This window comes from Haliotis rubra, unplaced genomic scaffold (genome assembly GCF_003918875.1).
Source record: "Haliotis rubra isolate DU_JTF1 unplaced genomic scaffold, ASM391887v1 Scf34, whole genome shotgun sequence".
In the NCBI taxonomy this organism is placed as follows: domain Eukaryota; kingdom Metazoa; phylum Mollusca; class Gastropoda; order Lepetellida; family Haliotidae; genus Haliotis; species Haliotis rubra.
Window position 1 is genome coordinate 1,490,472 of NW_025767013.1, and position 13,775 is coordinate 1,504,246.

General features: G+C 37.5%; 1 protein-coding gene across 1 annotated transcript in view; it reads left to right on the plus strand.

Moving 5' to 3' along the window:
• The first annotated feature begins 965 nt into the window (after positions 1–965).
• LOC124284587 (zwei Ig domain protein zig-8-like) overlaps positions 966–13,775 on the plus strand; it is a 226,855-nt gene continuing 214,045 nt past the window's right edge. Inside the window, exon 1 of the mRNA XM_046720689.1 lies at positions 966–1,032. The gene's annotated coding sequence lies outside the window, so the exon portion shown is untranslated. The remainder of the gene's footprint in view (positions 1,033–13,775) is intronic.

Genomic DNA, 13,775 nt, shown 5'->3' on the forward strand with positions numbered 1-13,775 from the left:
TTCTTGATAAGTTGGTCACAAAAGCCAATGAGTTTCATATTTCAAAGACGTTTTCTTCTAGAAAATGAGAAGCAACAACCTTTCCTTTGTGGTTGTTCTGGATAAATATTGTGGAATACTGTCGAACATATACATACATTTTTGAAAGTATTTACAAAGTTTGATATCATTGCATATCTATTTAACTTGAAGTACCTATACTCAATACTCTATTGTCAGTCGTTTAATCCATAACATATGTATTTGTAAGCCGCCTTGTGCCAAGTTTACTGTTAGGTTAACATTTTGCTTTCTTTGGAATCTATATATGCAGATGTATCCAGCAAAATCAATTATTTGATATTATTGACCAAAGTGGCATTAATGGTTGCCCTGTTACTGTTTAAGAGGAAATACCTCCTGCCTCCCTCACGCTCCGTGCCTATTGGAGCAGAAAAAATCTTTCCTTTTTTCCATCAATGCCTCTGATCCAAATTTGAGCATAGATTCATTGAACAGAGACTGGATGCAAAGTGCAAAGTCTTGAATAGGAATCAATTTTTGATTTCTCTCTCACAAAGGTGAGTGCAATTTCTAAGAATACATGCGTGTGAGTCTCAAACGGGCCAACGCGTGTTGATAGAAGTGATGATAGAATATCGGAGTGTATTCAGTTGCCGATTTAATCTCCTTTTTCGTCTCCCACAGTCCTCCAGACCATGAAATCAGGATTGTAGAGAAATGACAATCAGTACCTCATTGCGAGATAATGAGAGAGGTAGAATCCTCATGGATGGATGTGATCTCTGCATTGTCAGCACATTAAGTAGAGCTGTTTGATGGGATGGATTTGTACGTAAATGAAGGACCTCCTAACTGGATTTTCTCTGTGTGTCAGATTTCTTGTAGAAGTTTTCTAATTGATTTGTTAAGACTTGCAGGAATTCTTTGAAGACTTTGTCTTGAAGAATAAAATTGTTTCTTGCAGATAAGGCTTCTTCTGAAGTTGGTTTTGACCTGGATTACCATTATCTCTGCTTTTCCGGTGGTAAGGTAAGATTCATTGTATTTTCATGCACTTTGCTGTTGTAATTGGTTTGGAATGGAAGAACTCATTTTGATTTATGGTCTTTCTTCTAGCACTTGTTAGAGGTTACAGAGCTCAGTATGCTTACCTGATGATGATGATGATGATGATGATGATGATGATGATGATGATGATGATGATGATGAAGTGGGAGTGGGAGGATAGCGATGATTAAATGACTACTTCTCTGTAAAACAGTTTAATACAAGTCTCATGATACTGTAATATGATTCATCCCTGGTTAGGTATTCATTGGGATGTTGGGCAGAACATTAGTTAAAAAAATAAGGTTCATTTGCCTGGAGGGTTTCAAAAAGTTTGTAATGGTCCCTGTACAAAGGGTAAATTTAAATCCACTTTACATTCGCCCGATACATTTTATTTCCCTTAGCATCATGCCAACCTCTGATGATTTGGTTTCACTGCCAACACTAACCAAACACTTGGCAGCACAAGTTATATGCCAAGCCTTTGTGTCTCAAGTGTCCATCGTAGAGAGAGATATTATACACCACTATTAACACCATGCCATTGATAAATCCATCACATATTAAAATGGATGTTCTGAATGGAAAACAGGAGCACATCAAGGATTTGTTTGTTTTTTAGGGCTTCAGATATTGAATTCAGAACTTCAGTGGAGGTTTAGAATTTAAATTTGTTTCTTTGAATGAGTGGTATTGATAGGGAAGGTGGGAGGTAATTATAAAATTTGTCAGTGTGCATGTCAAATTATGTAAATGTATTTCAATGTTACAAAGATATGTCTTTGAGTTATCTGTAATTTGCATATTTTTTTATATTAAATATACTTAAAAACCTTTAGGATTTGTTAACTGTATGTATCACATCATGTACATTTGTGTATTGTCTTCATCCCCACCAAAATAGTATTCAGACCATATTGATATCCACATGATCTTGGAACTTATATTGCAGCATTAGGCAATACTCACTCATATTCATCACTTGGCCTTCAAAGAACTTAACTGGGTGGAAAGGTTGGAATGACATCACTCAAGAAACAATGTCACAGCTGGAGATAGTTCATGTCATTCACAGTTTTGGTTTTCTAACACAGTGGTCGTGATCTGTGCATTTTTCTGTAGGGAGCTCAGATGGACAACAGTGAACTACATTTGTAACAATACACTCATGATGAACTGACAGAAAAATGAAGTGTTTTTGGTACCAGCTATTTGGTGTATGCTTTAGTTGAAACAGATGAAAAATTATTGTCATAACAAGCTAAAATTAGTGGTCCCTTGAGATTGTTTATGACGATATTTCACTGCACTTGGGGAATACAAGAATTCAAACACTCATTTAATAAAATCAGTATGACACATGCTCATATAGTAATTTCTTTATCAATGTTTTGGCATAAATTAAATTATTGCCATGTGATTGTCCTACTTTCAAAGGGGCACTCTGGCTATGGTAATTCACCTCAATGCTAGCTTACATTAGTTATCACAATTGCTTTGTTTTCCAAGACAATGTTGAGTCTTATCAGTCACAGACTCCAGTCCATTGGGCTCTGATCCAGCCATCCCAGGAAATAGAAAGTGTGACATTTTGTGTTCAATGAACATGTCGATAATTCAACCACGGAGGAATAGAGTATGTCCAAGGAGATAAATATCTTAATTCTGTGACGAGATTATCTTCCTGTCTGGTTGGAGGGATGAACTGTAACCAGCATTTGTTTGTTTGGTGGGATCAAGAGCCTTTAAGGCGTAGTTCCGAATCACAAAGTTGCTCTGAACAAATTTGTATTTTAGAAGGGAAAAAACAACTGTTGACCAAGTTTAGGGAATCATCTTGATAAGAATATTTGTTCAACTGATACTTGCAGATTTGAAATAAGAGCGATAAAACAATCTCTCCACATCCACAAGACATCTTAGCTGAGTCGATTGTACAATTCCGACTATATCATGAGCATGTGTTTACGAATCATTATCAACATGATACCAGGTGTTGATTAAAAAGTGTGCACATGCTGCCCCACTGGTGGCATCATCATAAACACTTGCAAAGGCTAGTCAATTGCTCACCTGAAAGAGTCTGGAATGTGTGGCAGAAGCCAAAATATGGAGTTGCAATAAATATCATTTGTGTCATTGATGTGTCAAATTTTGAAATTCCCCTTAAATGTCAACCATGAAACTTTTTGAAATTTGAAAATGATGTTATTATAACAAAGGAGATGTTAATTAATAACAAAAACATGATAACAGAGTTAGTAAAGCATCTCCTTTAAGAAGTATTGATGATACCAATTAAAAGTAGAACTCTACAGTGTATAGAGATAAACCTTATCTAAAGGACTTGGTATGTTGCATTATATACAATCTTTCTGACATTTATAATAGTTACATGAGCTGGGACATTTTAACTTGCATTAACCAGAGCATTTGTCTGACATCATTGATCCTGTTAAAAGACACAAATGTTATCATCTGGTTCATCACCATCAAGCTTTTATCACCAAATCTACAGACATGATTATGCCCTCCTCTGTTGATGGGTCAGACTGACTTTCAGGATGAAGAATCCGAGGATGCAGTCTCAGACAGATCTTGGTTCTTACAACTGTCTACCTTGTGCCTGGGTTTTACACACCAACTGACATGGTGGTGTGGAAAATAGTATCATAATCTGATAACTTTACATTTCTTGTCACACATATAATTACCATTTACTACATAAACTCTGGAGACTTCTTTCCAAACTCTGTAGCTGATCTGCCAATCAGAGTCAAATCACGAAGTGGATACATTGAATGTTTATTTTTCATGTCCTTCATTCTAGCTGGGGCTGAAACCATTCTTGCATTTAATGTGACATCTCTAGCTATCTAAACTCTGGACTAGAAACTTCTGATACTATATGCTGACGTTTGTCACCATCAGGTCAGCCACAAAATATAAATTTAAAACTTTCAAAAAGTTGGAAAAAAAATTAATGCATAGGAAAATGTATTTCATGAGAGGGTATGTGTACAGAATTGAAGTTGACATATTGTGTATAATATATCTATTTATACTGAATTGGATCAGTGCTAACCAATAGTACTGTGATTGTTGCAGCTTATGCAATGTTAATTCCTGAACTATTGGAGGGTCAGTGCTGATAGCACATTTTGTGAAGTGACTGTCTTTGTTGAAATCGTAAACTGTAAGACCCATGAAGATCCGGGTTAGAATTGGTCTTCATTAACCCATGCTTGTAAGAGGCGACTAATGGGATCGGGTGGTCAGGCTTGCTGACTTCATTGACACATGTCATTGTGTCCCAATTGTGTAGATCAATGCTCACACTGTTGACCACTGGTTTGTGAGGTCCGGCTTGAATATTTACAGACGCCTTCATACAGCTGGAATATTGCTGAGTGCGGCGTAAAACAGCAAACCAACCAACCAACTTAAACTGTTAACTACTTACAAACTTACATCGTGTCATTTCAGTGAGTCGTTCATTTTCTATATAATTTTACTGGAACATTAACCTCCAAGTACAGAAGACTCTATAGATTTACTGTTCTATACCAATAAGGTTTTGAAGTATCCTTATACCTGCTTTATATTAGGAGACTAAAATGAAGTCAGGTGGTTCAATTATGTATGTTCCAGCATACAAGTCATGGCTCAGGCCCATGTGAGGCATACCAATTGTACTAGTGGTTGATATTATGAATGACATAAAGAGCATCGATCTTCACAGCTGGGCTACAATGACAGTAAGCCAGATTACCTGATCCTGTTAAATCAACTTGTCTTTTAAGGATAAAAATGAATACAAGTTTTGTTAGTGCAAGAATCTTTCAGTAAACATAGGGTACTTCAACAATGGAAATAAAAATCCCTCATTCTTTAACTAATGTTTCGTACAGACTGATCCAATATTCTTGCATCTGTGGGAACATTTCACCAAAGGTTAGATTTTGATTCTATTTATTCTTTTATAGATAAAAAATATTTACTTTTATCTTCGAAATTGAAAAATAGAAAAGGATTTCATACAGATAAATAGATCCTACACATATCAATATCCACAGTTATCAGATAGTGTGATATTCTTTGCACTCTATCCTCTTCAGTTTAATATCAGCGAAGATAATCTCTCCCGTTCGTAAGATGTATGTGAAATGTTCAACTTATCTATTGTTTGCAATAGATCTGAGGGAGATATACACTTTATACATATATAATGCACATATCCACTTTCATGCAAGATTTGCATGGGACATGTTCTTTCACTTTCTCTATCCGAACAAGTGCATTATACTTAACACATTATAATGTGAAACCTGACAGTTTGACACTGCGGAGTCAGTGGATTCGTTTGTTATAGCCGATTGATTAGCTCAAGTCAACCTTCAGTGGCACAGGCAAACACATCAATCAAAGCTGATAATAGATCAATTTAGTTCAATATATTGATTTTATTCTGCTTCAGCTGTGTTTGAAAATCAGATTGTTTTGCAGTTCATATGATGATGATGCACAGATCCATACTTTTCTTTCCGGACTTAAACACCCCTTGATCAGGCCATAATTTAATCCTGGGGCTGTTGAAATGCATGAAGCTGTTTTTCAAAATTGTATTAGATTATGTTTTTTACAGTTGGTTTGTGAAAGTGGAGTCTCCTAGGAATATGCTGGCTTCGTCATGTTATATTTAATGCATCTTACCCTTACATTCCCTGGGGAAATTTTCTTTATATTTGACTTCAGTTATTCTGTGTTTGAGAGCTCACACCATTCAAGTTGAGAATTCACATCAAGCTTGTGAAACATCAGACTGCAACGCTTAGATTTACGAATTAGGTGCAAAGTATTTTAATAAATGGCAAAATCGTTCCTTGAAAAACTGGGAGACTCAGCATTCACTTGTTCCAGACATATTGTTCAAATGGCTGGAAGGTATTTTTAGTACATATATATTATTACATATTTTTATTTATATAATTATTCTGAAATTGGATCAGAAATAGTCCTCAGTGCGTTATAATTTTTATAACTATTTATAACTATTACTACTGCTACTGCTACTGCTGCTGCTGCTGCTGCTCCTACTACAACTACTACTACAACTAGTATATATATTGCTATATGGCCAAAATAGTACTGATACAATGTTAACTTTTAACTCACTTCTACTACTACTACTAATATTAATACTACTACTACATCCTTTCTGGTACCCATTCACTACTGCAAGAAGAGAGGTATATTTGAAACTTGGTCATTTGCTCACAGTGATGCTTCCTGTTCTGATTTATGTTGCACGTTTGTCACTCTTTCAACTACTCTTTACAACCTATGTTGTTTGACTTCACCTGCCTTGTGAGCTGTTCACAATACAGAGGATCCCATGTCATCACAATACAGAAGATCCCATGTCATCACAATACAGAGGATCCCATGTCATCACAATACAGAGGATCCCATGTCATCACAATACAGAGGATCCCATGTCATCACAGGAGAGTCATTGAATTAGTAAGGTTTTACAATGCTTTTAGCACTTCCAGCAGAATGTGCTTCACACATTCTATCCATTTGTGCAATCAAACCTGGATCTTCAACAAGGCAAGCATATACTGAAACACTAGGCAACCCAACCACCCTCACCACAAGAAGTCTCTGAGGTGTTGTCCAGTAGTCAGACTGTGTAACCTTGCTAAATGTGCTCCATCATATGTCAATTGTTGATCATTCTATCAACCTCTGGTTTGCCTTGCTTAGGCTCCATGAAATGAACAACTTGTATGCAAATTTCCTTTCGGGATTCTGATGCAGAATAGCTGAAAGGTTATGAAACCACATGCAATTTACAGCTAATTTAAATGATAGTTGATGGTTTGATAATGTCATGGATATTATTGTTCATTATATCTACCTCTGGTTGTGGCATGCTTAAGCTGACATTGTACAAATCTGTCATGATAATGCTCAAATATTACAATATTTGTGGAATAAAACAGCAATTATTTAATGGTAACAAATCATTAATTTGGTCCACACAATGATCCAGTTATACCTTAATTAAGAAAATATTTACTGGTAAGCCTCAAATGCAAGGTGTTTTCATGGAGGTTCATTTTGCCCTGTACTCTGTTGTTTCCTTATAGCCATTCTTGTTGACCATGTAAGGGTTAGCAGGTACCGATTTCAGGGAGAATGAATGAATCTCATCTGTACAATGTAGAATGTGTTTTATTGTTTCACTATGTTTACAGTTCCCTATCTCACAGAGACCATGAAAGTCTGATCTTATCAAATGATTACAGTTTGAGAAATTCATCACTTTCAAAGCATCAAAATTGAACCTTTTGAGAAATGGGAAGTTTTAATGAAATGTTCCTGAGCTGAGATGGTTTATGGATTTCGTTACAAAAATGCATATTTCACATCTGAACTTGATACTATATTTTTTATTCTTTAACCTAAAAACACTGAAAACAGTAAATGTAATTTTGTTTAAAAAAAATGTACATTATGGTTGTACCTTTGCTTTTGAAATATTTGACAGTGTTTCATTGAATTGACACTTTCATTACTTTGGTTTTATATTACTTTACAAGTTTGTAGAGATACGGTTATTCTTCAAAGAAGACTGTCCTTTCAAGTATGATAAATGGTGTCCTTAAGATATCTGGAACAGAATATAAAGAGAAGTAATCTGCCACAATGGCCCTTGTCCCTCTTACAAGATATCAAGTCCTTTAATGTTTCTAGGGTCACAGAAATCAAAGTTTCAAAAAACAAAATGAAGCTTACTGTGGCCGATATTTGTGAAGCTCATTGAAATATTACTGTTTTAGTCTGAAGTAAATCTTCATCACTGTAAGATTACAGCTCTGAAAACAGTCTCTAAGAACACATCTTTACTGAGATATTTGATGTTTTCAGAGTTAAACCAAATCAGATTAATCCAATTAATCGCATCAATCACTATAATGTTGTTTCCAGCATATTCTCTTCACTTCAAACACATTGAAATAAGTCTCCCTATTTAATCTTCCAGTAGAGTGTTTTCATTGCTCATATAGTTGCAAGTCACATTCTCAGTAAATGCGTTGGGTCTACTCTGTCTCACAGTCTCTGAACCATATTAATTTCTCTTCCACCCATCGCTTACTGTCTTGCTATAGCCTAAATCAAGCAAGTCTGGGTTTTCAACAGCTTCAGGAGTCTCCTATCGGAATGGATCTCCTTTTCAATTTAAATGGAGAAGTCTATTTATATTCATGCTTGTCGTTAGAGGCGACTAACGGGAATCAGTGGTCAGACTCGTTAACTTGGTTGACACATGTTATTGTATCCCAGTTGTGTAGATCGATGCTCATGCTGTTGATCTCTGGATTGTCTGATCCAGACTCGATTATTTACAGACCGCCGCCATATAGCAGGAATATTGCTCAGTGTAGCAATGAACAACAAACAAAACAAACAAATTTCAAAAATATATTTTTTCAGACTAGATGTAAGTCTACTTTGAGTCCTTTGTAACAAATTATTCAATATGAAACGGAAGGGTGTTTCAAGCTGAAAGGGAAAGTTTTGTATTATAACTTTTAGCAATATATCACAGTGGGGGACACCAGAAATGGGCTTCACACATTGTACCCAATCGTCTTCGTCATAATGAGCAAATGCTTTAACCACAAGGCTAACGATCACACCTTCATTTGGGTGGTGTGACATCATTTAGCTTACCAAGAAGTCCAGTATGAGGATGCTGATGTATTGAATACAATTTGCATAAATATTGGGTTTCTTATCATTTTCCTTGTTTTCCCTTCCAGTCCTGTTTGGAAAATTGTCTTACAGTTGTGATAACTTGTGCACATATATTTCATCCATGAATAACATATATTTAAACACATTAGAGGTGGTAGGGTAGTCTTGATGTTAAAGTGTTGGCTTGTTATGCCGAAGACCCGGGTTCAATTCCCTACATGGGTACAATGTGTGAAGCCCATTTCTGGTGTCCCTCGCCATGATATTGCAGGAATATTGCTAAAAGTGGCTTAAAACTAAGCTCACTCACTCAGAATGAAAGTTTCTCATAATATCAACCAAAACGTTGTCTTAAGAAGATTTAATTATATCCAGGTTCAAGGACAAGGCTGGAACATAGCAGACAGTGACGTTGCTCACAATATTGACTCAGTTTGATCACTAGAGCTCCAAATCACTCCGACCTCTGTGCACTGTGAAAGTAATCAAAACAACTCCAGACAGCATAGCTTTGAGTAAGAGAAAAACAATTTATGCTGCTTATGGCCTTATCAGAGCCATTTTGCAGTAGGGATCAGAAAATACTTTACTCAGGGATATTGATTCAATTCTTTCCATCCTCCAGGCTACCCTACCACCCCAGCAGAGCAGATGATGTAACAGCAGCAGATATATCACTACTGAAAACATAAACCCAAATCAGACAAAGTCTGCTTCACACTGATGTTGACAGAGATTAATAACATTGCTTCTTTGATCAACTTCCTAATGATTCCATGTGATACATGCGCTTTGTTCCTGTGTGTCAAAACCCCCCGCCCATGCCACTGATATGCCTTTTAAGATCATCACTAACATGATCAGTGGTCTTTATATAGATATTAATCAATGTGCCCGTCAAGCATCATTGTTCCGCAGTTGAAATATCATCTTTCATAATAGCATCAGACATCTTTCTCGGGATGAGATAGGTATGGAATCTGGCGATCTATTGCACCATCGGGTGTCTATCTCCATTATAGATATTAGATTATATGTTCATTTTGAACCGACCAGATGATGTGATTTTGGGTGGAAGGTAATGATGGACTTATGAAATATGAAGATGGACTCATGTTGGGATGGGATTGTCCTTGTGAGATGGTGCTGTTGGTAGATGAAGCAGACACATTGCCAGGAAGATGATGTCTGGAGTTCAACAATCACTGTTGCCCCTGGACATTGTACATCAGGTTGTAAGGGATTAGTTTTAATTGCAAATAGGATTTAATTGGATCTCTGACAGACACTGGGATAGCTGGATAGTTTTCCGTGGTTAATGACTCTGCCAAGCCTATTCAGAGTTAGAATATATTGTTCTTTTTCATGCCTATCACATAGTCAGATTTCAACAACCTAACTCTTACCTATTTAGACTGTGGACAACCCAACAATTACCTACACAGACCTAGCTAACCTAAACATGATCTAATCAAACAATTGACAACTCAACCATCACCTATTCAGACTGTGGACAACACAACACCACCTATTCAGAATGAGGACATTCCATCACCTATTCAGACTGTGGACAACCCAACCCCCACCTATTCAGAATGAGGACATTCCATCACCTATTCAGACTGTGGACAACACAACACCACCTATTCAGAATGAGGACATTCCATCACCTATTCAGACTGTGGACAACACAACACCACCTATTCAGAATGAGGACATTCCATCACCTATTCAGACTGTGGACAACCCAGCCTCCACCTATTCAGAATGAGGACATTCCATCACCTATTCAGACTGTGGACAACACAACACCACCTATTCAGAATGAGGACATTCCATCACCTATTCAGACTGTGGACAACCCAACCCTCACGTATTCAGATTAAGGCGAACCCATCACCTATTCAGACTGTGGACAACACAACCCCCACCTATTCAGAATGAGGACATTCCATCACCTATTCAGACTGTGGACAACACAACCCCCACCTATTCAGAATGAGGACATTCCATCACCTATTCAGACTGTGGACAACACAACACCACCTATTCAGAATGAGGACATTCCATCACCTATTCAGACTGTGGACAACCCAACCCTCACATATTCAGATTAAGGCGAACCCATCACCTATTCAGACTGGACAACCCAACCGTCACGTATTCAGATTAAGGCGAACCCATCACCTATTCAGACTGTGGACAACCCAACCATCACATATTCAGATTAAGGCGAACCCATCACCTATTCAGACTGTGGACAACACAGCCCCCACCTATTCAGATTAAAGCGAACCCATTACCTATTCAGACTGTGGACAACACAACCCCCACCTATTCAGATTAAGGCAAACCCATCACCTATTCAGACTGTGGACAACCCAGCCATCACCTATTCAGAATATGTACAACTTAAAAGCCACCTATTCAGACTGATGACAACCCATCACCTATTCAGACAAGGACTACCTTCACTCTAACATCAGTTCAGACATACAACCCAACCAACACCTATTTTCCACCCAGACTCACACCACATCCCCTTCACCCCCAATTATCCCTCCTACTCATGCCCCAGACATCTAGTGATTATCCTAACTGGGACTCCTACTTCATGGAATACTAGTATTATCATTAACTGATGCATTTTGAGTTCTGCCTAATCGACTTCTCAGAATTATTGGTGTGAATTAAGGATGGTCTAGACCACAACTTGATGATGTTTCCACTGCTGTTTTGATGGCTTCCGATCCATGGGGAATTATTGTAGAAATATAAGCTCTTTCCTTTCATAGATATGTGATAAAGTACCATTACAAATGAGATGTTAAATCAAAGCCTTGAACTACTTTGGAGATATTGATCAAGTAATTAACTTTTTGCCATCTTCACTGGATGAGTGGATCATTTTCTAGATCTTTACACCAGATTTCAGGATCAGCTTGTAAAAGAAAATCTTCAGAGAAGTGGAGAAAAGTCTTCTTTACTCAATTCTGAAAGTAATGTGCATGGCAAGAATGCTTTTGTCAATATAATTTTGCTGTGTATAGTCAATCTTAAGACTGCTTCAGATAGTGGATAAGTTGCTTCTTCTAGATGGGCAAAAGGATGCTTCATATTTCAAAACCTATAAATCCATGATTATGTTATATATTGACGCCTTTTCAATAAAGCATAGTTTATATAGTGCATAGTCCCCGTTCTTTAGGCCTCTGTTTGAGTTGGTGTGTTGGAACATACCAGTGTGAAAACGGCAACAATTCCTCATCTCCATGGCACGAACTTCTAATGATTTTCTTGGAAGATTGATTAGCATGGTGGCTCTGGACAAATTATCTTCTTGGTTTGTAAATATTCCTCAACATGCCTATACAGAAAGAACATAGTTGGGATAATTATTCCATGGTTAGAATTGCAAACTGAATAAGTACTAAACTATCGATGGCATCAATGCCATTGTTTGGGATGGGAGGCAGACCACGAGTAGATCATTTGTTTGTGCAACTTTGGTAAATACAGCAATTTGCTTGTCACAGATGCATTAATTGGTCCCAGTCAATGAGTTTGGATAGTGTAGTGTAGAAATTAGCGGCGCTTTGGTAGGATAGTGTGTTACAAAGGCTTCTGATCAAATAAAGCCTCTTTCAGAATTGATTCAGGTTCGTGCGAATTTAATGATTTCAAGGAGACTTTTTAAGGGGAGACAACTTCAAGTTTTACATGCAAAATGTTTGATTAAGCAAGGAGCATGCAAATATACTTTGAGTCATTGTTATGCAACTAGTGATGAGTGTTGTTGAGTGAGGTGGAGGGGTAGCCTAGTGGTTAAAGCATTTGCTCGTCATGGTAAAGACCCGGGTTCGATTCCCAAAATGGGTACAATATGTGAAGCCCAGTTTTGGTGTGATATTGCTTGTTTGCTAAGAGCGATGTAAAACTAACCTCACTTACACAATTTTAACTTGAAACACCCTTCAGTTTCATATTGAATAATTTGTTACCAAAGACTCAAAGGAGACTTAGGTTACAATAACGTGTCAACCAGGTCAGCGATTCCGACCGCCCGATCCTGTTAGTCGCCTCTTATGACAAGCATGGGTTACTGAAGACAAATTCTAACCCGGATCTTTACGGATGTGGAGAGTTAGTGAATGTTGCTTAACAAATGAATATGTTACTGATGTCTTGGGTATAGCAAACCAGCCTGTGAAAAATCACTTCAGAACAAGGTCAGTGAGTTCTTAATATCATGATCAGTTTCCCTTATCAATTTGTGACGCAATGGCACACAATCAGCCAAGTGAGGTGAGGTGAGGTGAAATTGGATTTAACGTTGTGCTTGAGAATATTTCGCTCATATGACGACGTGCATGCGTGTGTATGTGTATGTGCGGCTGCTTGTACTAGCCCAGACTTAAGCTGGTTTTATAGTGCTAGCCCACTGAGATATCATGCCGCAGTGAAGCATGAATACCCCACTCAGACACATTATACTGACTCCGAGCCGACCAGTCCTTGTTGTACCCATTAATGTCGAGCGCCAGGCAGGGACCAACAAGTACCATATTTTAACGTCTTTTTGGTATGACGCGGTCGGGGAACAATCAGCCAAGTCCCATAATGACACAATGTAACACAATGTAGCACAATGTAACCTGATAAAGTACTGATCACATATATATCTACGGGGGAAAAGAGAAAAACGTTCACAAGTGACATCTTGAGCATCAGTCATCCATATACAGATCCCATGACAATCTGTTGTTCAGGTTGACAAGAAGGACCTGACTATGGGATCTCTTCAAGTCCCAGGAAACAAATAATTCCTTGCACAATGTCTCTTGGGTATTTTTGCAGAATTTTTAACCTGATTTGAAGGCCTGATTTTTAGTTAGTGGATGACCAAAAAAATATATACTCATTACACTATCATTTGTATAGCGCCAACACCCTGT